Raw genomic sequence first — 26,551 nt, forward strand, 5'->3', positions numbered from 1 at the left:
CTCCTGAGACTTCATTGGGAGGATAGAGATCGAGGTCTTCAAATATTGCATGGGAGAGAAATAAGAGGGATATTACATTTTCAGAGACCTCTCCAAAATTCCAATAATATAAACTTTTATGTTTAACTTATGGGTTTAATTAATCTCCACATCTCAAATATCATTAATTCTAGAATACAGCAAGGCATGTCACTTCACAGTTAGTACAAAAGTGCCTATCAAATCACATCAAATAGAAAATCCCAAATGATTGTGTCTCAGTGATATTCAGCATTGTTATGGCATACAATAATCCCTCAGGCTACTTAGGTAGTTCTTTCACCAGAAATACATATCACAAGCATGTCCTTGTGGACTTATTTAGTGTGGCTGCCATTAGTTTTGTGTCCAACACATAAAACTTATGTGTTGCCTTACCAGCCTAGATGAATAGAACACTTACTGACATATTACTGATCTGCTTGACTTCTATGCAAGGCCTTCTTGGGAGACTCTGGAGTTTTTAGTTGAGCTGTTCTACATATGGGCCTGGGTTTTGCCCATGTTCGCCTCAGCTTACCTCTAAGCAGAACATAAGGATCACAGTTCCCACATAGGGAATACCCTGGGGAAAGAACACATATTCTAGGACCTGGGACTCAGGATACTGAGACAGACTCTTCACTCAGATGCCTAGAACACAGGAGATGGCAAACTTAGGCTGAAATAAGGCAGCCTACATTTTTTGGTATGACCTCATTCTGCATCTGTTAAAACTTCTTTTGGCTACAGTGACCAAATGGATGGTCATTGACCTGCAGGCCTGTATTAGACAGTTCAGGCTGCTATAACAAAGCAAAGTGGGTGACTTATAAGAAACAGACATTTATTTCTCACAGTTCAGGAGGCTAGAAGTCCAACATCAGTGTTTTGGTGAAAATCCTCTTCCAGGTTGCAGACTGCTGACTTCTCATTGTATACTCACATGGTTGAAAGAGAGAGCTAGCTAGCTCTCTGGCCTCTTCTTATAAAAGCAGTACTCTCATTCACAAGGGTGCCACCCTCATGACGAAATTACTTCCCAAAGACTCCACCTACAAATACCATTACACTGAGAATTAGATTTTAGCATACAAATGCTGATGGAATATAAAAACTCAATCCAAAACAAAACCTCACCAAAGTATTGCTGCTGAGTCACTTAGAAAACCTTTGTCTAACTGAGTTCACCTTTTTTATTCTTTCTGCAAACCGGGTAGTAATTTGGAATGTTGTAGAGATATGCATATTAGTTTTTGCCCAGAGCTAAGGTGTGAGATAGATCACCCAAAGTAAAAGAAGAATTTAGAATAAAAGCAAGATGCTCAAGTACTCCAAGTTCATGAGCCACATATTTCAGAAGAAAAATTGCAAGGTCATTCCAACACAAAGTGAAACCTACACCGCATCTGAATCAGGAGACATGCAGCTAAATTCCAAAACTAGTTTAACGATAATGGAAAGCAAGGCAAAGATAAGCTGTCCCTAGACTGATTAGGCTGATAAATCAGGCTTGTCTTGAATAACAAAGCTAAAGGAAAGAAGACGAGAAAGAAACATACCTAAAGTGATTTAAAGCCAGGATGTGATATAAAACAATTTATATACACTTATTGATAAATCAAATAGGAGACGTTTCCCAGGGAGTAAAAGGAAGAGTAGAGAAGAAAGTGTATATATATATATATATATATATATATATATATATATATATATATATATATATGTGTGTGTGTGTGTGTGTGTGTATATAAGTCAATTGTAGTTGGTGCCCACTAGGACTTGCTTCGGATAGAAATAAATAAGAAGGCAAACACTGAGAGGGTTCAAACTGATCAGGCTAGAGAAAGATGCAAAAAAAGTTTCACAGATTCTCATTAATACAGGACATGTAAGATGAAAATAAACAAAGATAATCATTTTTGTGAAAAGACCCAGTAGATAATCTCACAGCTTCTTTTTCCGGCAGAAAATATGGATGTGCTAGGATTGAAGGTACTTGTCATCACCAATCTAATGGGCTCAACTGGGACAAGTGATTGCATTTTTTTCTCAGATGGTGGGCTACATAACAAGAATTTAGCATTAAACAGACAGGTGTGCCAGTGTTGCTGCTAGTGGAAAGTGCACCAATATACACGCTACTTCAGGATAAGATTGGCAGACATGCTTTGGTCCACCATTGGCATGCAAAAGGGACGAACAAACGTAGAGAACCATCATATCTTGCCACCAAGAACAAGATTTAAGGAAAGATCTGTGGCCGTGGTCATGTATGATGTAGCTCAATCACCCCAGAAACAGAAGATGTTATGAAAAGTGTAAGCTGATTCCAGTTTGGCTCCGGCAGAGTGAGGGCAGAAGAGAGGACAGCATGTTGGAAGGGAACCCAGAGAGTTAACCAGAGATTAAATCCTGTTGGATCTTACCAGACAAGGACTGGGCTTTTACTCTGACTGAGATCAGAAGCCATTGCTGGGCTGGGACCGGAGGAGACACACGGCTCACAAAAACACGTCTATACAGAGAATTCAAACTTCTGAACAACATATTGGATGAAGGAATCAAGTCCAAATTAAAATGAGGAAGTCTAATCAGATGACGAACTTGAAAACAAAGAGCATGCCATTGAGCACTAGTTGGCCACAGATGTGGATTTAAGTTTTCTAGCTGCCAAAATGTAAAGAAGGAAACATGATCTGCTGCAGGACTCAATAGTATCCCCGAGATCGTATCTGACAAACTGCTCAGAAGGGACACCTGTGCTTTTCCCTGAGATGACTGTCTCCCATCGTCAGATGTCAGATTCTGGATCTATTTTGACAAGAGAGCTCAAAGGATTTCTTCACAGATGGAAATGAGGGGTGAGTAAAACGGTGGTGTGAAGGATCACCCTCAAGTCTATAGCATGAACAATTGGAAGGATAAGAGTGGCCTTAACTGTGAGGGATGGGGTGAGGGGGGACGCTGCAGTGGGAGGAGGTTTCTAGGGGAAGATGGGAGAGTTCGATTTTTGACTTGTTAATTTGGGTTGACTCTTAGGCAATTTTCTCAGCGAATTAGAAAGGAAGGTCAGAAGCCAAATGTGAGGAGTGGGGAGGCAGTGTTGGAGGCTTGCCGAGAGAAAATAAGTTGTGAAATCGAAGGGTGAACGGAGTAGTAACTGGAAGATTTGGACTACAAACCTGGCAGAAAGATGTTTTGGTTTAAATAGATAGAGACACTGAGTGTTTCCAGATCAGACAATGTTCATTCTTTATGATCCAGCCAGAAAACTGTGGCTTTTGCTAGCCTTTCCCACCTCAGAACACAGGTTTCCCTTGCTGGTGAGGGTGGCGTGGAGAGATCCGAGTGAGGAAATAAGTTATCAGTGTTAACGCTTATTTCTTCAGTCATGCCGAAGAGGCACAGATAGGCCTAACACGTAACAGGATAGAACACAATCCACCCGGACTTCCGCCTTATGCACAACTGCACTTTGAGTTTTGCTCATAGAGATAGAGCTCACACAATTAGGTAATTGGGCCCAAATCTGAAAGTGAGAAACAAGCCAGAAAGGACACTCAGAGGATGAAAAGGGAAACCAGTAAGTCCCACTGTTTTATACGCCAATGTCATCATGGTTTTACCTTCATGCTGAGCCATAGAATTCCTTAAACTATCACAGCCCTGGTCACTTGTGCCAATTCTATAAGGCCTCCAAAACTACATAGGAGATACTGTATCGTGGGCCCATTCCAAACTCTTATTCGGAATTAAAATTCCACGGGCTTTCCATTGATAGCACTGGAGGTCTGTCTGTGACACGCTGCTCCATTACAGCAAAGCAAAGCCCCATAATGACCTAATAATCTGGAAGGATAAGATCCCAGGACCCATAGAACAAGGAGGCCATAGGGAAGGCAGATCACAAAGAAGGAAACCAGACTTCCCCACCCCTCTGGGCTCCTGGGGGGGGGTCAGTGGAAAAAGCCCTTTAACCTAAGTGCTCAAGGCCCTAACCTAACAGCTTTTGTTGTTCACGCTGGAGCGCTGGCACTTCCTGACCCCGCTTAGCACTTCTATTAGAATTTTGTACTCTGATGCTAGTTTTCAGAGTATAGGAGCAACTGCAGGGAATGAAGCAGCAGACCTATCTATATTTTGTGGTGATCTAAGTCTCTGTTAATAAGCCTGAGACAAGGCAAAACCAGGAAGAAGCCCTGACCCTTATCAAGGTCATCAAAGCCACACAGGACCTTTCCTAATGTCTTCAACTGTCATTTTTGAAAGAAGCCGAATCTGACCACCAAATATAAATGGGTATAACATCCACCGCATTTCTTTGTCATATTGTTACAGGAAAGGGGTCTTGATCCAGACCCCAAGAGAGGGTTCTTGGATCTCCCGCAAGAAAGAATTCAGGGGAGTTCACAGTGCAAAGCAAAAGCAAGTTTACTGAGAAAGCACAGTGGTGAAAGGACAGCTACTCCATAGACAGAGCGGGACGTTCCCAAAAGTAAGAGGAGGACCGCGTCCACCCTAGGTACAATGCTTGTTATATGAGGAGATGTGCTCTGCTCCAAGGGTTTGTGATAGAGGATTAATTTTCTTAATTACTATGTTTTGCAAGAATCGGTGTTATTATCTTTAAAGCAAAGTTAGGAATGCCTTTCTTCTCCAGATATCGGGATATCTGGACACTCCAAGTCTGGGTCTGTTTAGTAAACGTTATTAATTTGTTCCCTTAACCGTCAACATCTAGAGGCTGGGAATACCTAACTTTCTGGGAATGCAGCCCCGGAAGCCTCAGCTTCATTTTCCTAGCTCTCACTCGGAATGGAGTCGCTCTGGTTCAAACGCCTCTGACAATATCACCCCCGTTTTCTTTTCTCACTATCACTTACCACTATCTGAAATTAAGTAGCTAATTTATTTGTTTACTGTCTGTCCCCACCCACTAGAATGAGAACACCGCCCTCGCATCCTTACGTGTGTCTGGCACATAATGGGTGCTCAATGATTATCTGTTTCATGGATGAACGGATTTATGGATGGCTGGGTGGATGACGCCCTTAGAATGGCTGCCAGGGCTAGCTGGCTTTCTGTTTCTTCCACTCAAGCACCCAAGCCCTGACCCACAAAGTAAAAGAACAGGCGCAACTTCTGGCCAAATAGCTTCAAGGCAGAAACTACGCAGCTGGCTTGGGAATTCCGTACAACGCGAATGCGCATGCACAGGCAGGACTGAGGTGTCCATCTTCGCATTACTCCCGGAGGTGACTCCCCCAAAGGGTCCGAGGACTAACGTCTTTCTCTTCCTCGCCCTCATTCCTCCCAGTAACCGTCCGCTACCAAAGAAACCGTGCACAAAATAAACTCGGGCGGCGGGTAGAAAGGAGCGAGCCGAATTCCGTACACCCATGATCAACACGCCCACACCTCCCATCAGGCACGGCGCTGCAGCCTCCCCGATACCGCTGTGGCTTCCGGGGCGGGACTTCGGAAGACCGCCCGCCTCCCAATTGCAAATCGACTTCCGGGGCACCCCCACCGGCCGCGCCGTGGGTTCTCTGCTCCGACTTCTGTCGCTTTTCCCTTCCCGTTTATCTTGTTCAGGTCCCTCAGTGGGCTGCTCCGGATCTAAAGAGCAGAAATTGGGCCGCAAAGAGAACGTCCTCCCAGACTTTCTCCGTCGCGGTGAAATTATGTCCGTTTGGTGGCAGTATGCACTCACAGATGCCTGCAGCTCTGCTCTTACCCCGCCTTTCGCGTTTAGAAAAAAAGCGCTTTCCTCAGAGTCAAAACAAAGTTTCTTTCCCTGTGGAGACACAGCTTTTAAGGTGGCCTGCTAACTCCCGCTTTTTCTTTTCAGAAATCTCTGTGCCAATCTGATGGACAGAAGAGCGACAAAAAATATTTTTAACGTGAGATTCTTTGGTGACTAGCCTGCTTGTAAACTTTCTGACATATGCCCTTTTTTTCCCCCCCATAGGGCTGTGAACCCCTGATATGTGAGACGTGTCCTTGTCAATTTAGAAAGTTTATTTTGTCAACGTTAAGGACGCGCCCATGACAGCCTCAGGAGGTCCTGAAGACATGTGCCCAAGGTGGTCAGGGCACAGTATGCTTCCATACGTTTTAGTGAGACATGAAACATCAATCATTTTATATAAGATGTACACTGGTTGGGTCTGGAAAGGACCTTGTACTGTGAGAGGATTTGATCTTGGCTTGTGTAATGGTAGATGAGAGCTACAAAATTACAAGTGGCTGAAGACAGTTTACAGGAAGCTGCACCCCCCCCTTTTTCCCCTCTCAGGAAGTTATTGTTTAGGATCCGAATTGTAATTCGGCGATGCATTGTAAAGTGTCTTCTCCATTGCTTTTCCTTCCCAAATTAATCTTCTTGTTTTCTGTGTGCTTCCGCGTGAGGAGCTGTACTATTGTTTTCATACATAAATGAGAGACTGAGTTTCCTGACCTCCAAAGAGAAAGGGCATTTTACTCCTCCCAGCAGAAAGGCACCCCTGGGTGACTGGGGGCTGAGTGGGAGTGTCTGGAGGTATTGACCCCCGTGACAACCAGCAGCCCTACAGGGAACCTACAACAAAATAGTTTTAAAACGCTCATCCAGGAATTGCCTATTAGAGCTCGCCACTCTGCTTTGACCCCTCCCTTAGGTGCTAGACCTCCAGAGAGAGAAAATGAGACACATAAGGCGGAAATTACTGCTTGGTGACACACTGTGGAGTCCCGCCCACAACCAGGATACTTGGACCCAGGCCACTGAAACCTTAGGCCACATCTAAGTTCCTTCCTTCGAAAAGTAAATTTAAGAAAAAGGAAAAACAGGAATGACCCCCTTTCAGGCACTTCGTTGGTTTTATGGCGCCTCTTCTTGCAAGTGTTTGTGTAAAATTGACATACTGTGGTCCTTTTGTGCACAATTATAGCAAGGAAAATTCAGATCCCAAAGGTCCGCCTGCGAGTATAAACTTCCTAAGTTCTCTGTGTATGGCTCTGCTTTCTTTTCTGCCTGCATTAAGTGTGCTGTTACGTTTCTACTGAGATAAAATCCACCATTTGCATCCATCCATTTCATTTTGTTATTGTTTTTGTAAACCAATGAGTTTGTATTAATATCTCATGACTAGAGTTCTGAAGTAAAAGCTATAGGATTTTTGGTTGTGTGGCACGCCAGGTCTCACTAACAGCTGAACAGGGAGGCCTCCTTAACAACTGTTTCAACACTGACTGACTGGTTAAATATTAAAAGCTGAAAGTGCCCTTATACAAAGGCTGGGATTTAACAAAAGCCCAGCAAGAGTTTTGCCTAGGTCCTCCTGGGTCTTGAAGCATGACAAGATAAAGGAATTCTTAAGAGGATCCCTTTAGGATTAAACAAGTTTTTATTGGAGGTCTGAAGAAACTCCCCAGACCTCCACAAACAAGCTTTACTGGTGGTGTAAAGGAACTTCTAAAACCTCCATGATTTAGCAGCAGACAAGATAAGGGTAATTACCCCAAACACCTGGACCCATCTAGATTAAGTAAATTTATTGAGGCTTCAGAGGAAGGTTTCCAAAACTGAGAACTTAGTTGTAGATTAGAAGTTAGTAACTTATGTCTTTAGATGAATGCACAGATACACGTAAACATAACGCTTAGAAGGTATATAACTTCTGGAAAACTTTGTAATTTTGAGTTGGTCTGACGATAGTCTCTCCACAGGGAGGTGGTCTCAAAAATATCGCCAGACCAACTCAAAATTACAAAGTTTTCCGAGCTTATAAAAATGCTCTTCTTTCCCAGTTCATCTGCATCTCATTACTGAGTCGCAAGAATAAGTAGGCTGACCCTCAGTTTAGACCGGGAACAGCTGTATAAGTTGTGTGTGTATGTGTATGTATATGTATTTTGTTGTGTTTCTGGCCACAAGGTACCACACTGTACTCATAAACAATAAGCCCAAATGCTTTTCATGTTTACATGACTTAAGTAAAATCTATCATATGCTTGCTTAAAAATTATTGGTAAACTAATAACAGAAATTTCTTAAAAATTGCCAGCATACATTTTTGCCTGCATTTATTAATCAAGCAATTTCATACTTATCAAAATTTGGCATGAGGGTTACAAAACTATAAATCCAGCAAAAACAGAATTTTTGCTTGTGTAATTTCTGATAAAAATACACTAATATTGGATTAATGAAAATCGCTAAATATCCAATTATTCAGTAAAATAACCATATATTTAATCTTAAGGTTCTTAGGCAAACACCTGAAATTCAGTCTATAAAATGGTTGAAAAGAAAATAAAATGACTATCGCAGTTTCATAAATAATCTAGGTAAACTATTAAGTAGGTAAACGTAATGAGATAAATGATTTTAAACGAAACTTGTTATAATTTAGAATCTAAAGTTATGGCAAACTAAATAACAGTTATGACATTAACTGGGTATTTTCCAATTTCAAAACTATGGAAGGCTAATCAGAAACTGAAAAGAATGCAACCAGTGTGTCTTTATGGACCTATAACCAGGAAGTCCCCTCCCCAATTCAAGTTGTCCCACCTTTAGAGACCCAACCAGTGTACATCTTATATAAAATGATTGATGTTTCATGTCTCACTAAAACGTATGGAAGCATACTGTGCCCTGACCACCTTGGGCACATGTCTTCAGGACCTCCTGAGGCTGTCATGGGCGCGTCCTTAACGTTGACAAAATAAACTTTCTAAATTGACAGGGACACGTCTCACATATCAGGGGTTCACAGCCCTATGGGGGGGGAAAAAAGGGCATAATCAGAAAGTTTACAAGCAGGCTAGTCACCAAAGAATCTCACGTTAAAAATATTTTTTGTCGCTCTTCTGTCCATCAGATTGGCACAGAGATTTCTGAAAAGAAAAAGCGGGAGTTAGCAGGCCACCTTAAAAGCTGTGTCTCCACAGCGGAAAGAAACTTTGTTTTGACTCTGAGGAAAGCGCTTTTTTTCTAAACGCGAAGGGCGGGGTAAGAGCAGAGCTGCAGGCATCTGTGAGTACATACTGCCACCAAACGGACATAATTTCACCGCGACGGAGAAAGTCTGCGAGGACGTTCTCTTTGCGGCCCAATTTCTGCTCTTTAGATCCGGAGCAGCCCACTGAGGGACCTGAACAAGATAAACGGGAAGGGAAAAGCGACAGAAGTCGGAGCAGAGAACCCACGGCACGGCCGGTGGGGGTGCCCCGGAAGTCGATTTGCAATTGGGAGGTGGGCGGTCTTCCGAAGTCCCGCCCCGGAAGCCACAGCAGTAACAGCAGGACGTTCCCGCCCCCCCTCCTTTCCCCTCCTGCTGCCCCCGTGCCCCCGCCCCTGCCCCGTCCCCCCGCTTCCATCGCCTCTTCGGGGAGGCTGCAGCGCCGTGCCTGATGGGAGGTGTGGGCGTGTTGATCATGGGTGTACGGAATTCGGCTCGCTCCTTTCTACCCGCCGCCCGAGTTTATTTTGTGCACGGTTTCTTTGGTAGCGGACGGTTACTGGGAGGAATGAGGGCGAGGAAGAGAAAGACGTTAGTCCTCGGACCCTTTGGGGGAGTCACCTCCGGGAGTAATGCGAAGATGGACACCTCAGTCCTGCCTGTGCATGCGCATTCGCGTTGTACGGAATTCCCAAGCCAGCTGCGTAGTTTCTGCCTTGAAGCTATTTGGCCAGAAGTTGCGCCTGTTCTTTTACTTTGTGGGTCAGGGCTTGGGTGCTTGAGTGGAAGAAACAGAAAGCCAGCTAGCCCTGGCAGCCATTCTAAGGGCGTCATCCACCCAGCCATCCATAAATCCGTTCATCCATGAAACAGATAATCATTGAGCACCCATTATGTGCCAGACACACGTAAGGATGCGAGGGCGGTGTTCTCATTCTAGTGGGTGGGGACAGACAGTAAACAAATAAATTAGCTACTTAATTTCAGATAGTGGTAAGTGATAGTGAGAAAAGAAAACGGGGGTGATATTGTCAGAGGCGTTTGAACCAGAGCGACTCCATTCCGAGTGAGAGCTAGGAAAATGAAGCTGAGGCTTCCGGGGCTGCATTCCCAGAAAGTTAGGTATTCCCAGCCTCTAGATGTTGACGGTTAAGGGAACAAATTAATAACGTTTACTAAACAGACCCAGACTTGGAGTGTCCAGATATCCCGATATCTGGAGAAGAAAGGCATTCCTAACTTTGCTTTAAAGATAATAACACCGATTCTTGCAAAACATAGTAATTAAGAAAATTAATCCTCTATCACAAACCCTTGGAGCAGAGCACATCTCCTCATATAACAAGCATTGTACCTAGGGTGGACGCGGTCCTCCTCTTACTTTTGGGAACGTCCCGCTCTGTCTATGGAGTAGCTGTCCTTTCACCACTGTGCTTTCTCAGTAAACTTGCTTTTGCTTTGCACTGTGAACTCCCCTGAATTCTTTCTTGCGGGAGATCCAAGAACCCTCTCTTGGGGTCTGGATCAAGACCCCTTTCCTGTAACAATATGACAAAGAAATGCGGTGGATGTTATACCCATTTATATTTGGTGGTCAGATTCGGCTTCTTTCAAAAATGACAGTTGAAGACATTAGGAAAGGTCCTGTGTGGCTTTGATGACCTTGATAAGGGTCAGGGCTTCTTCCTGGTTTTGCCTTGTCTCAGGCTTATTAACAGAGACTTAGATCACCACAAAATATAGATAGGTCTGCTGCTTCATTCCCTGCAGTTGCTCCTATACTCTGAAAACTAGCATCAGAGTACAAAATTCTAATAGAAGTGCTAAGCGGGGTCAGGAAGTGCCAGCGCTCCAGCGTGAACAACAAAAGCTGTTAGGTTAGGGCCTTGAGCACTTAGGTTAAAGGGCTTTTTCCACTGACCCCCCCCCCAGGAGCCCAGAGGGGTGGGGAAGTCTGGTTTCCTTCTTTGTGATCTGCCTTCCCTATGGCCTCCTTGTTCTATGGGTCCTGGGATCTTATCCTTCCAGATTATTAGGTCATTATGGGGCTTTGCTTTGCTGTAATGGAGCAGCGTGTCACAGACAGACCTCCAGTGCTATCAATGGAAAGCCCGTGGAATTTTAATTCCGAATAAGAGTTTGGAATGGGCCCACGATACAGTATCTCCTATGTAGTTTTGGAGGCCTTATAGAATTGGCACAAGTGACCAGGGCTGTGATAGTTTAAGGAATTCTATGGCTCAGCATGAAGGTAAAACCATGATGACATTGGCGTATAAAACAGTGGGACTTACTGGTTTCCCTTTTCATCCTCTGAGTGTCCTTTCTGGCTTGTTTCTCACTTTCAGATTTGGGCCCAATTACCTAATTGTGTGAGCTCTATCTCTATGAGCAAAACTCAAAGTGCAGTTGTGCATAAGGCGGAAGTCCGGGTGGATTGTGTTCTATCCTGTTACGTGTTAGGCCTATCTGTGCCTCTTCGGCATGACTGAAGAAATAAGCGTTAACACTGATAACTTATTTCCTCACTCGGATCTCTCCACGCCACCCTCACCAGCAAGGGGAAACCTGTGTTCTGAGGTGGGAAAGGCTAGCAAAAGCCACAGTTTTCTGGCTGGATCATAAAGAATGAACATTGTCTGATCTGGAAACACTCAGTGTCTCTATCTATTTAAACCAAAACATCTTTCTGCCAGGTTTGTAGTCCAAATCTTCCAGTTACTACTCCGTTCACCCTTCGATTTCACAACTTATTTTCTCTCGGCAAGCCTCCAACACTGCCTCCCCACTCCTCACATTTGGCTTCTGACCTTCCTTTCTAATTCGCTGAGAAAATTGCCTAAGAGTCAACCCAAATTAACAAGTCAAAAATCGAACTCTCCCATCTTCCCCTAGAAACCTCCTCCCACTGCAGCGTCCCCCCCCTCACCCCATCCCTCACAGTTAAGGCCACTCTTATCCTTCCAATTGTTCATGCTATAGACTTGAGGGTGATCCTTCACACCACCGTTTTACTCACCCCTCATTTCCATCTGTGAAGAAATCCTTTGAGCTCTCTTGTCAAAATAGATCCAGAATCTGACATCTGACGATGGGAGACAGTCATCTCAGGGAAAAGCACAGGTGTCCCTTCTGAGCAGTTTGTCAGATACGATCTCGGGGATACTATTGAGTCCTGCAGCAGATCATGTTTCCTTCTTTACATTTTGGCAGCTAGAAAACTTAAATCCACATCTGTGGCCAACTAGTGCTCAATGGCATGCTCTTTGTTTTCAAGTTCGTCATCTGATTAGACTTCCTCATTTTAATTTGGACTTGATTCCTTCATCCAATATGTTGTTCAGAAGTTTGAATTCTCTGTATAGACGTGTTTTGTGAGCCGTGTGTCTCCTCCGGTCCCAGCCCAGCAATGGCTTCTGATCTCAGTCAGAGTAAAAGCCCAGTCCTTGTCTGGTAAGATCCAACAGGATTTAATCTCTGGTTAACTCTCTGGGTTCCCTTCCAACATGCTGTCCTCTCTTCTGCCCTCACTCTGCCGGAGCCAAACTGGAATCAGCTTACACTTTTCATAACATCTTCTGTTTCTGGGGTGATTGAGCTACATCATACATGACCACGGCCACAGATCTTTCCTTAAATCTTGTTCTTGGTGGCAAGATATGATGGTTCTCTACGTTTGTTCGTCCCTTTTGCATGCCAATGGTGGACCAAAGCATGTCTGCCAATCTTATCCTGAAGTAGCGTGTATATTGGTGCACTTTCCACTAGCAGCAACACTGGCACACCTGTCTGTTTAATGCTAAATTCTTGTTATGTAGCCCACCATCTGAGAAAAAAATGCAATCACTTGTCCCAGTTGAGCCCATTAGATTGGTGATGACAAGTACCTTCAATCCTAGCACATCCATATTTTCTGCCGGAAAAAGAAGCTGTGAGATTATCTACTGGGTCTTTTCACAAAAATGATTATCTTTGTTTATTTTCATCTTACATGTCCTGTATTAATGAGAACCTTTCATCTTAGCATATTTATATTGCCTGCTAGAAAAAAAAAATCTGTTAAACCACCTACTTGTTGCCATTCATCTCTGCTTTTGTCTTTGCATCTGATTCCAACACACTTTCATGTTATATGTAGTTAGACACGCATGAGAGGGACAGGAGAGTGCTTTCTCCCCAGCATCCACCAGGAATGTCACGTGATTGGGTGATGGTTCAACAATTATCACATTGTCTGTCTAAAAATGGTAATTTGGCACCTGGAGTCAGGGAGAGATAATCTCCTGCTGATCTACAGCTGTTAACATTAACGTGGTTAACTGAATGCCAGGGAGAAACAAAAAGGGCTTCCAATAAAATCAGGTATTGTGGGAGTGAGCTCAAGCATGTGAATTAAAAGACAAAATGACAGAGTATGACCTTCCTATTGACACTTCACCAGAAAGGTGAAGAAAGCCTCAGGCGGGAATCCGTATAACTTCCTAAACCCACTGTGCATGCTCGCCTCCCAAGGGTAAGGAGGGTACTGTGCATGGGGCAGCCTACCCTAAGGGAAGAATCATGGGAAATGAGCCAGTCTATAAAGTTCTAGGATCAAGGTTAAACACCACACTTGACGTTCATTTGCCCGCTTGGGCCTCTTCCAAGTGTACTTTCTTTTATATTCTAAACGCTTTTTAAAAAAATTTCCACTCCTGCTCTGAAACTTGCCTTGGTCTCTTTTTCTGCCTTCTGCCTCTCAGTGGAATTCTTTCTTTTGAGGAGGCGAGAATTGAGATTGCTGCAGACCCGTATGAATTTGCTGCCGGTTGTAGCTCAGATACCTTACCCCAGTCACATTCACGGTTCCTTTCTCCTGACTAAACTGTTTTGGCTGTCTACTCCCTGTTTGTAATATCTCCAGCAACCTTATCTGGGTTTTAGAAATGCAGTATCAAATGTACCAATGGCTAGACTTTCAGCGGCACTGTGACACTTCTAAGACATCGCTATCTTGAAAAATCCAACCTATTGATATCACACATCTACAATTATCTGATCTTCGACAAACCTGACAAAAACATGCTATGGGGAAATGATTCCCTATTTAATAAATGGTGCTAGGAAAACTGGCTAGCCATATGCAGAAAACAGAAACTGGACCCCTTCCTTATACTTTATACAAAAATAAACTCAAGATGGATTAAACACTTAAATGTGAAACCTAAAACCATAAAAACCCTAGAAACAGACCTAGGCAATACCATTCACGACACAGGCCAGGACAAAGACTTTATGACTAAAATGCCAAATGCAATTGCAACAAAAGCCAAAATTGACAAATGGAATATAATTAAACCAAACAACTTCTTCACAGCCAAAGAAACTATCATCGGAGTGCACAGGCAACCTACACAATGGGAGAAAATTTCTGCAATCCATCCATCTGACAAAGGTCTAATATCCAGAATCTACAAGGAACTTAAACAAATTTAAAAGAAAAAAACAAACAAACCCATCAAAAACTGGGCAAATGATATGAACAGACACTTCTCAAAAGAAGACATTTATGCAGCCAACAAACATATGAAAAAAAGCTCATCACCACTGGTCATTAGAGAAATGCAAATCAAACCACGATGAGATACCATCTCATGCCAGTTAGAATGATGATCATTAAAAAGTCAAGAAACAACAGATGCTGGTGAGGCGTTGGAGAAATAGGAATGCTTTTCCACTGTTGGTGGGAGTGTAAATTAGTTTAACCATTGTGGAAGACAATGTGGCGATTCCTCAAGGATCTAGAACCAGAAATACCATTTGACACAGCCATCCCACTACTGGGTATATACCCAAAAGGATTATAAATCATTCTACTATAAAGACACATGCACACATGTGTTTACTGCAGCACTGTTCACAATAGCAAAGACTTGGAACCAACCCAAATGCCCATCAACAATAGACTGGATAAAGAAAATGCGGCATATACACACCATGGAATACTATGCAGCCATAAAAAAGAATGAGTTCATGTCCTTTGCAGGGACATGGATGAAGCCGGAAGCCATCATTCTCAGCAAACTAACACAGGAACAGAAAACCAAATACCATATGTTCTCACTCATGAACTGAGCCCATGGTTTTTCTGTCTATAGTCACTGTTTTCTCCTTCCCTTCATTGGCTTTGTTTACTCTGTCTCAATGCTCCCTTTCTTCTTTCTTTCTTGTTTTACTTTCTTGTAGTCACAGAGCAGTTTTTCATAGAAACATAAAACATTTTTAAATACTATTTAAAATGAACAATGAGAACACATGGACACAGCGAGTGGAATATCACACAGAAGGGCCTGTCGGGGGGTGAGGGACAAGGGAAGGGAGAGCATTAGGACAAATACCTAATGCATGCGGGGCTTAAAACCTAGACGAGGGGTTGATGGGTGCAGCAAACCACCATGGCACATGTATACCTATATCACAAACCTGCATGTTCTGTACATGTATCCCAGAACTTAAAGTAAAATTAAAAAATAAAGAAAGAAAAAATAAAAGGAAAGAAAAATCCTGCCTATTGGGCTCGTTTATAGAACCACTTAAAAACCGCCCTTGTCAAGTAAAAACTTTCCAATAAGTAACCCCTTAGCAATGCAGGCTTCTGGTATACACATTATAGGATTTCATCAGTGTACAGGTGCACCAGGTAGCCTTGGGGTAAAGATAGATTAAAGATCATGAATAATTACCTGCATTTCAGTGATAAGGCCCAGAAAGCTTCTCTTGCTTCCTTTTACCTCAGTGAATGCCCTCAGGCAATGCTTCTGGAGCCAGCTTACTCAATCTTTTCTCACCAGTAATGCCAGCCCTTTATTCCAGATTTTGTTGTTATATTTAACCCATCATATGCACTTGAAATCTTGAGAAAACTTGGAAAGTAGGGGAAGGTTTTCACAATAAATGAAAAGGTTGCCATAATTCTACAACCAATATATAATGACTCTTAGTTCTTTAATTTACTTCCCAATTGACTATTTTCTATCGGAGTAAAATAATGTTGTATGCATGCTACTATGATGATATTAAATGGTGTCACTTGCTACATTTCAGGTATTGTTGGGTATGTGTGGTTACTATCATAAATGACTTTCCTGCTTTCTTTCACCCACCCATCTTTCACAGAAAAAGATACTTAATATCAAAGTTAATCAGGTAATAAAAATTTTAATCATGGTGAGATACTATTTCTTTTCTGTCAGATAACTCTTTGATTTGGGAACTAAAAAGGGTACTAGAAAATGACATCCTTAGGAAGTAATATCCAGGAAGCTCAGCTTGGCCCACTACATAACACTGTGGCTGTTTGAGGAAAGTGATGATTTTTGAAGAGAGGACTACATTGCCTTCTCAGGTGTGTCTCCTTTGCCCAGCTCCCATGAGATCAAATATGAATCCAGTGAGGGCTACAAGTTATATTTATGAGTTCAGAAACAGTGCAAGTCACTTGGCACAGCCTAAATAACTCCATCTCAAAGCAGTTGGTCAGTGCAACTGGTGGGCCTGTGGTCAAAACAAAGGTTACTCTTGTGCCACCAGCACGAAGGAGCCATTCTTAGAGAAGTCTGGTTATTCCTTGGTCCAGAGCCCTGAATTATCCTGTAGATGTGTCTGAATCAGAACAGAGTAAATACCAAGTCATCAGGAAAAGCTCATCACTACTCTCATTCCTCTCTCTCCTCTGGCTGCTCACCTAGTGAGCTCTGCAGCAATATACTTAGTAGCCCCAGCCAGGGTGTGATGGCCACCAATGTTATCACCAGGCTTAGACAGAGGAAGGCTTGATGTTATATTCTGACATACAGTGCCATATCTTTACCTGAGAATGGAATGGAATGACAAAGGAGATCTGAATTATGGGTGTGAGAAAAGTTTCAGACAATTCTGAGTGAAAAATTAGTCCAATTCCTAAATGACCAAATTGTTCTGATTAGTTTGAAAAAAAGCACAACTGAGGCAGAAACTTTTCTGCATTTCTAGCTGAGAAAATTTAAAGATGGGGCTTGAATTACCAAGTGTTAATAGTATTTAAAAATGTTTTATGTTTCTATGAAAAATTGCTCTGTGACTACAAGAAAGTAAAACAAGAAAGAAGGAAGAAAGGGAGCATTGAGACAGAGTAAATAAAGCCAATGAAGGGAAGGAGAAAACAGTGACTATAGAGAGAAAAACCATGGGCTCAGTTCATTTTCCTCTTTAAAATCCAGAGCTGCCTGCCTCTAAAATTCAAAGTCTTGTCTATAACATCCTGGTGTTGTGCTTTCTGAGTGGGGCTTTCAGAACGTCCCTTGGGGAAAGCCTATGATGCACTGCAAAGAGATGGGCATGTCTGGGGTCAATGCGCATCCAATGTGATAGTCCCAACTCACCACAGTATCAAGGAGTTGCAGCTAGACCCACAAGTACTAGGCTAACATATGCCTATTTCTCCCCCATGCTCAACCCAGGTATCTCCCTTCACAGATGTGGAACAAAATAACCTTTGCAGAAAATAATATTAGAGCTTAAACCTGACCTATGTCTGGAAAGTCCATGGCATTCTGAGTGATCTATAATTTACTGAGCATTTGGTATATTCTAGTCCCTGTGCTAAGAGCCCATACATTCATGTCTTATATAATTCCATCATTAAAATAAGCACATAAGTCAAGTGTATCTGTAATCTTCACTTTCAAAGTGAGGAAGCCAAGACTCTGCATTTAAGAGACTTGCCTAAGGCCACATAGATAATAAAACTCAGTTGCCTCTGAAATAAAAGATGACATAACTTTAACCACAAACCATCATGGCCCTAAGACTGAGTATGAGAGTCAGGTTGGTAACTTCCAAGGAGGAAGTGAATTTAAATCTATCCTGATTCCAGATCATTTGTACTGCCCCTGGTATAGTTGGAGAGGTGTCACTCTTTTTCTTTTCTTTCTTTTCTTTTCTTTTCTATTTCTTTTTTCTTTTTCTTTTTCTTTCTTTTTTTTTTTTTTTTTTTTTTTGAGATTGGGTCTCACTCTGTTACCCAGGCTGAAGTGCAGTGGCATGATCTCGGTTCACTGCAACCTCCACCTCCCGGACTCAGGTGATCCTCCCACCTCAGCCTCCCAAGTATCTGGAACCACCACACCCAGCTAATTTTTTGTATTGTTAGTAGAGATGGAGTTTTGCCATGTTGCCCAGGCTGGTCTCGAACTCCTGAGCTCAAGTGACCCACCCGTCTTGGCCTCCCAAACTGCTGGGATTACACTTTTTTTCTTAAGTGCATTCATGCATATGTGCACACACATACTCATATACTAACACAGACTGGTATGGGACAGTCTGAGTCTCATGTGATCCATAGTCAGCAGTTAACAATAGTTATTTCTGTACCCTTACCTATGGAAGATATTCAGTCAAAAGTGATACCTGCTAAGGTTTTCATGGGAACTTAACGTATCAGGAGCTTTTAACCTTAACCTTAAGATGTATTCACTTCAGGAGTCAAGCGTGTTCCAGAATGCTCACAGGATAGGTTTCATGTCTTTGTCTTCCAGTAATGCTTTGAATGTATTGTCATTAATCCATTCATGCCACAAAAAGTCATGGCACTCCTCTAATATGTGTCAGCCACTGTGCTATTCCTTGGAATCGCTATCATTATAATTACTACTGTCTTTTTTTTTTTTTTTTTTTTTTTGTAATGGTCAGTTTTAGTATAACAATATATCTCACTAGGATGAGTGCATTATGAGAGGGTACTGTACATTTTTCATCACTACATGTCTAGGTCTTAGACACATATGGGCATAGCTCTGAGTAGGCAATCAACAAATATTGGGGATTGAATGACAAATTTAATGGGGTGTATAGTGTATGTAAGAAATAAGGAAAACAGGAGCCCTGGCTGGCAAGATGGCTGAGTAGGAACAGCTCCAGTCTGCAGCTCCCAGTGAGATCAATGCAGAAGGTGGGTGATTTTTGCATTTCCAACTAAGGTACCTGGTTCATCTCACTGGGACTGATTGAACACTGGGTGCAGCCCAAGGAGGGTGAGCCGAAGCAGAGTGGGGTGTCACCTCACCAGGGAAGTGCAAGGGGTCTGGGAGCTCCCTCTCCTAGCCAAGGGAAGCCATTAGGGACTGTACTGTGCACTTCGGCCCAGATACTGTGCTTTTCCTACAGTCTTCACCACCCACAGACCAGGAGATTCACTCTGGTGCCCATGCCACCATGGCCCTGGGTTTCCAGCACAAAACTGGGCAGCCATTTGGGCAGACACTGAGCTAGCTGCAGGAGTTTTTCAAACCCCAGTGGTGCCTGGAATGCCTGCAAGACAGAACCGTTCACTCCCCTGGAAAGGAGACTGAAGCCAGGGAGCCAAGTGGTCTGGCTTGGTGGGTCTCAACCCCACAGAACCCAGCAAGCTAAGATCCACTGGCTTGAAATTCTCGCTGCTACCACAGCAGTCTGAGCTCGACCTGGGATGCTCCAGCTTGGTGGGGTGAAGGGTGTCTGCCATTGCTGAGGCTTGAGTAGGTGGTTTCACCCTCACAGTGTAAACAAAGCCTCCTAGAAGTTCCATCTGGGAGGAGCCCAGCATACCTCACTCAGCAAGGCCACTGCAGCCAGACTGCCTCTCCAGATTCCCTCCTCTCTGGAGGGCGCATCTCTGAAAACAAGGCAGCAGCCCCATTCAGGGACTTATAGATAAAACACCCACCTCCCTGAGACAGAGCACCTGGGGGAAGGGGTGGTTGGGGGCACAGCTTCAGCAGACTTAAACGTTCCTACATGGCAGCTCTGAAGACAGCAGCGGATCTCCCAGCACAGCGTTCGAGCTCTGATAAGGGACAGACTATCTCCTCAAGTGGGTCCCTGACCCCCATGTATCCTTACTGGGAGGCACCTCCCAGTATGGGCCGACAGACACCTCAAACAGGAGAGCTCTGGCTGGCATCTGGCAGATGCCCCTCTAGGAAGAAGCTTACAGAGGAAGGAACAGACAGCAATCTTTGCTGTTCTGCAGCCTCTGCTGGTGATAACCAGGCAAAAAGGGTCTGATGTGGACCCCCAGCAAACTCCAGCAGACCTGCAGCAGAGGGGCCTGACTGTTAGAAGGAAAACTAACAAAGAGAAAGTAATAGTGTCATAGTCAACAAAAAGGACGTCAATTCAGAGACCCCAGCCTAAGGTCACTGACTTCAAAGACCAAAGGTAGATAAATCCATGAAGATGGGGAGAAATCAGCACAAAAAGGCTGAAAATTCCAAAAACCAGAATGCCTCTTCTCCTCCAAAGGATCACAACTCCTCTCCAGCAAGGGAACAAAACTGGATGGAGAATGAGTTTGATAAATTAACAGAAGTAGGCTTCAGAAGGTGGGTAATAACAAACTCCTCCGAGCTAAAGGAGCATGTTGTAACCCAATGCAAGGAAGCTAAGAACCTTAAAAAATGTTAGATGAATTGCTAACTAAAATAACCAGTTTAGAGAAGAAAATAAATGACCTGATGGAGCTGAAAAACACAGCACAAGAACTTTGTGAAGCATACACAAGAATCAACAGCTGAATGGATCAAGTGGAAGGAAAGATATCAGAGATTGAAGATCAACTCAAAGAAATAAAGTGAGAAGACAAGATTAGAGAAAGAAGAGGGAAAAGAAACAAACAAAGCCCCCAAGAAACATGGGACTATGTGAAAAGACCAAATCTGTGTTTGATAAGTGTACCTGAAAGTGACAGGAAGAATGAAACCAAGTTGGAAAACACTCCTCAGGATATTATCCAGGAGAACTTCCCCAACCTAACAAGGCAGGCCAACAATCAAATTCAGGAAATACAGAGAACACCACAAAGATACTCTTCAAGAAGAGCAACCCCAAGACACATGATCGTCAGGTTCACCAAGGCTGAAATGAAGGAATAAAATATTAAGGGCAGTCAGAAAGAAAGGTTGGGCTATCCACAAAGGGAATCCCATCAGACTAACAGTGGATCTCTTGGCAGAAACCCTGCAAGCCAGAAGAGAGTGGGGGCCAATATTCAACATTCTTAAAGAAAAGAATTTGCAACCTAGAATTTCATATCTAGCCAAACTAAGCTTCATAAGTGAAGGAGAAATAAAATCCTTTACAGACAAGCAAATGCTGAGAGATTTTGTCACCACCTGGCCTGCCTTACAAGAGCTCCTGAAGGAAGCACTAAACATGGAAAGGATCAACCAGTACCAGTCACTACAAAAATGTACCAAATTGTAATGACCATCGACACTATGAAGAAACTGAATCAACTAATGGGCAAAATAACCAGCTAGGATCACAATGACAGGATCAAATTTACACATAACAATATTAACCTTAAGTGTAAATGGGCTAACTGCCCCAATTGAAAGACACAGACTGGCAAATTGGATAAAGAGTCAAGACCTATCAGTGTGCTGTATTCAGATGCATCTCACGTGCAAAGACACACATAGGCTCAAAAGAAAGGGATGGAGGAATATTTACAAAGCAAATGGAGAGCAAAAAAGAAAGCAGGGGTTGCAATCCTAGTCTGATAAAACAGACTTTAAACCAACAATGATCAAAAAAGACAAAGATGGGCATCACATAATGGTAGAGGGATCAATGAAACAAAAAGAGCTAACTATCCTAAATATATATGCACCCAAATACAGGAGCACCCAGATTCGTAAAGCAAGTTCATAGAGACCTACAAAGAGACTTAGACTCCCACACAATAATAGTGGTAGACTTTAACACCTCAGTGCCAATATTAGAAAGATCAATGAGACAGAATATTAACAAGAATATCCAGGACTTCACTCAGCTCTGGACCAGGCAGACCTAATATATATCTGCAGAACTTTCCACCCCAAATCAACAGAATATACATTCTTCTCAGTACCACATTGCACTTATTCTAATACTGACCATATAAATGGAAGTAAAACACCCCTCAGCAAATGCAAAAGAACATAAATCATAACAAACAGTCTCTCAGACCACAGTGCAATTAAATTAGAAGGTAGGATTAAGACACTCACTCAAAACCACATAACTACATGGAAACTGAATAACCTGCTCCTGAATGACTACTGGGTAAATAGCAAAATGAAGGCAGAAGTAAAGATGTTCATTAAAAACAATGAGAACAAAGACACAACGTACCAGAATCTCTGGGACACAGTTAAAACAGTGTTTAGAGGGAAATTTATAGCACTAAATGCCCATAAAAGCAAACAGGAAAGATCTAAAATCAACACCCTAACATCACATTTAAAACAACTAGAGAAGTAGGAGCAAATAAATTCAAAAGCTAGCAGAAGTTAAGAAATAACTAAGATCAGAGAACTGAAGGAGATAGAGACACGAAAAACCCTTCAAAAAAATCAATGAATCCAGGAGCTGGATTTTTGAAAAGATAAAACATATAGACCACTAGCCAGACTAATACAGGAAAAAAAAAAAAGAGAAGAATCAAATAGATGCAATAAAAACTGATAAAGGGGATATCACTGCTGATCCCACAGAAATACAAACTACTATCAGAGAATATTATAAACACTGCTATGCAAATAAACTAGAAAATCCAGAAGAAATGGGTACGTTCCTCAAAGCATACACCCTCCCATGACTAAACCAGGAAGAAGTCGAAACCCTTAAGAGACCAATAACAAGGTCTGAAATTGAGGTGGCAATTAATAACCTACCAACCATAAAATGTCCAGGACCAGACACATTCACAGCCAGATTCTACCAGAGGTACAAAGAAGAGCTGGTACCATTCCTTCTGAAACTATTCCAAACAATAGAAAAGGAGGGACTCCTCCCTAACTCATTTTATGAGGCCAGCATCATCCCAATACCAAAACCTGGCAGAGACACAACAAAAAAAGAAAATTTCAGGCCAATATCCCTGATGAACATCGATGCAAAAATCCTCAATAAAGTACTGGGAAACCAAATCCAGCAGCACATGAAAAAGCTTATCCAACACAGTCAAGTCAGCTTCATCCCAGGTTTGCAAGGCTGGTTCAACATAAACAAATCAATAAACGTAATCCATCACATAAACAGAACCAAAGACAAAAACCACATGATTATCTCAATAGAGGCAGAAAAGACCTTCCATAAAATTCAACAGCCCTTCATGCTAAAAACTCTCAATAAACTAGGTATTAATGGAAGATATCTCAAAATAATAAGAGCTATTTATGACAAACCCACAGCCAATGTCATACAGAATGGGCAAAAACTGGAAGCATTCCTGTTGAAAACCGGCACAAGATAAGGATGCCCTCTCTCACCACTTCTATTTAACATAGTATTGGAAGTTCTGGCCAGGGCAATCAGGCAAGAGAAAGAAATAAAGGGTATTCAATTAGGAAAAGAGGAAGTCAAATTGTCCCTGTTTGCAGAGGACATGAATGTATATTTAGAAAACCCCACCATCTCAGTCCAAAATCTCCTTAAGCTGATAAACAACTTCAGCAAAGTGTCAGGATACAAAATCCATGTACAAAAATCACAAGCATTCCTATACACCAATATAACAGATCAACGGAGAGCCAAATCATGAGTAAACTCCAATTCACAATTGCTACAATGAGAATAAAATACCTGGGAAAACAACTTACAATGGATGTGAAGCACCTCTATAAGGATAACTAAAAACCACTGCTCAAGGTAATCAGACAGGACACAAACAAATGTAAAAATATTCCATGCTCATGGCTAGGAAGAATCAATATCATCAAAATGGCCATACTGCCCAAAGTAATTCATAGATTCAATGCTATGCCCATCAAGCTACCATAGACTGTCCTCACAGAATTGGAAAGAAACTACTTTCAATTTCATATGGAACCAAAAAAGAACCCGTATAGCCAAGACAATCCTAAGAAAAAACAACAAAGCTGGAGGCATCACACTACCTAACTTCATACTATACTATAAGGCTGCATTAACCAAAACAGCATGGTACTGCTACCAAAACAGATATATAGACCACTGGAACATAACAGAGGCCTCAGAAATAACTCCACACATATACAACCATCAGATCTTTGACAAAACAAGCAATGGGGAAAGGATTCCCTATTTAATAAATGGTGTTGGGAAAACTGGCTAGCCATATGCAGAAAGCCGAAACTGGATCCCCTCCTTACACATTATACAAAAATTAACTCAAATGATTTAAAGACTTAAACGTAAGACCTAAAACCATAAAAACCCTAGAAGAAAACCTAGGCAATACCATTTAGGACATAGGTATGGGCAAAGACTTCCTGACTAAAACACCAAAAACAATGGTAACAAAAGCCAAAATTAACAAATGAGATCTAATTAAATTAAAGAGCTTCTGCACAGCAAAAGAAACTATCATCAGAGTGGACAGGCAACATACAGAATGGAGAAAATTTTTTGTGATCTACCCATCTGACAAAAGGCTCATATCCAGAATCTACAAAGAACTTAAACAAATTTACAAACAAACAAACAAACAAAAAAACCAACTTCGTCAAAAAGTGGGCAAAGGATATGAACAGACACTTCTCAAAAGAAGACATTTATGCAGCCAACAAACATATGAAAAAAAGTTGATCATCACTGGTCATTAAAGAAATGCAAATCAAAACCACGATGAGATACCATCTCATGTCAGTTAGAATGGCGATCATTAAAATGTCAGGAAACAACAGATGCTGGAGAGGATGTGGAGAAATAGGAACGCTTTTCCACTGTTAGTTGGAGTGTAAATTAGTTCAATCATTCTGGAAGACAGCGTGGTGATTTGTCAAGGATCTAGAACTAGAAATACCATTTGACCCAGCAATCCCATTACTGGGTATATACGCAAAGGATTATAAATCATTCTATTGTAAAGACACATATGCATGTATTTTTATTGCAGCACTATTTCCTACTTTTGCTATCTCTCTTCATTCATGAAGTTTCTTTGGAGAGAGACCTAGCTTATCCTCCAGGAAAGTATTTTGCATAAGGCCAGTTACTCAGTACTCTTAAGTTTCTCTAAACTGAAAATAATTTTTAAAGTGCCTGGGTTCCCTAAAACATTAAAAATAAGACCCATTAACCATATGATTAATTATATGATCCAGTGATCCTAATTCTGGGTAAATATCCAAAAAAAAAACAAAAAACAAAAAACAAAAAACAAAACCGAAAGCAAGGTCTCACAGTGATATTTGTACACTCACGTTCATAGCAGCATTATGCACAATAGCCAAAAGGTGAAAGTAACCCAAGTGTTTATCAATGAATAAATGGATAAACAAGATGTGGTATTTACATACAATCTTTTTTTTTTTTTTTTTTTTTTTTTGTGAGACAGTCTCACTCTGTCACTCAGGCTGGAGTGCAGTGGTGCGATCTCGGCTCACTACAACCTCTGCCTCCCAGGTTCAAGCAATTATCCTATCTCAGCCTCCCAAGAAGCTGGGATTACAGGCACCCGCCACCATGTCTGGCTAATTTTTTTTTGTGTTTTTAGTACAGATGGGCTTTCACTGTGTTAGCCAGGCTGGTTTCGAACTCCTGATCTCAAGTGAGCCGCCTGCCTCAGCCTCCCAAAGTGTTAGGATTACAGGCATGAGTCACCGCACCCGGCCTTAATGGAATATTATTCAGCTTTAAAAATGTTGGAAATCCTGTCATATGCTACAAAGTGGATGAAACTTGAGGACATTATTCAGTCCCCAAAAGAAAAATACGGTATGACTCCAGTTATATGCAGTGTCTAACGTAATTAAATTCATAGAAAATATAATGGTGGCTACCCGGGGCCAAAAGGAGAGGAAAGTGGAGAATCGTTCTTTAATGCATACGGAGTTTCAATTTTGCAAAATGAAAAAGTTCTGGAGATCTGTCACACAACAATGTAAATATACTTAACACTACCTAAGTGTACACTTAAAAATGATTAAAATGGTAAATTTTTATATTATCTGGTCTTTACCCCGATTTTTAAAAAAAGTCCCTAGACCTCATGTTTCTTTCTAGCTGCACCTGTTTTGGAAGAACTTTCCATGATCACTAACATCTCTTTTTTATCTCCCACTCCCTCTTCAACCCACTACCATCTGACTTCTGCCCTTGTTCAGGTTGTCAATGACCATTCTACTAAACCTGCTCTTGCTAAGGTTGTCAACCTCCCTATATGTTTATGCTTAGTATACTCAACTGAGAGTACTGGGTTCTGCTCACCACTTATTTCTAGAAGCTCTTACATCCTTTGGTTTCTGTGAGGCTTCGCCTTGTTCTTTGACAGACAACTGACAACTTTTTTTTAAGTCTTTTTTTTTTTTTTTGCTGCCTTTTTTCCTTCATAAATGCTTGACCTGCTGCTTTTTGTGTCTTTACAGTTCTTTATAGATTTCTTATGAAAGCTCAACTAAACCTGAAGTACCAACTATCAAATTTATCTCCGATCAGATCTCCCTCTGCCTGGTCAATTCTATCTGAATGCCCCATAGGCTCTTCTAAACTTAACTTCTCAAATTAAACTCATCATCTCTCCTCTGTGTTCCCTTGCTCAACGATATTTATCCCCAAATCCT

General features: G+C 42.0%; 1 protein-coding gene across 1 annotated transcript in view; it reads left to right on the top strand.

The window, feature by feature from the left end:
* MAGEE1 (MAGE family member E1) overlaps window positions 1-26,551 on the top strand; it is a 493,295-nt gene that overhangs the window by 137,341 nt on the left and 329,403 nt on the right. The window lies entirely within an intron of this gene.

Source organism: Macaca thibetana, chromosome X, assembly GCF_024542745.1.
Source record: "Macaca thibetana thibetana isolate TM-01 chromosome X, ASM2454274v1, whole genome shotgun sequence".
NCBI classification, from domain to species: domain Eukaryota; kingdom Metazoa; phylum Chordata; class Mammalia; order Primates; family Cercopithecidae; genus Macaca; species Macaca thibetana.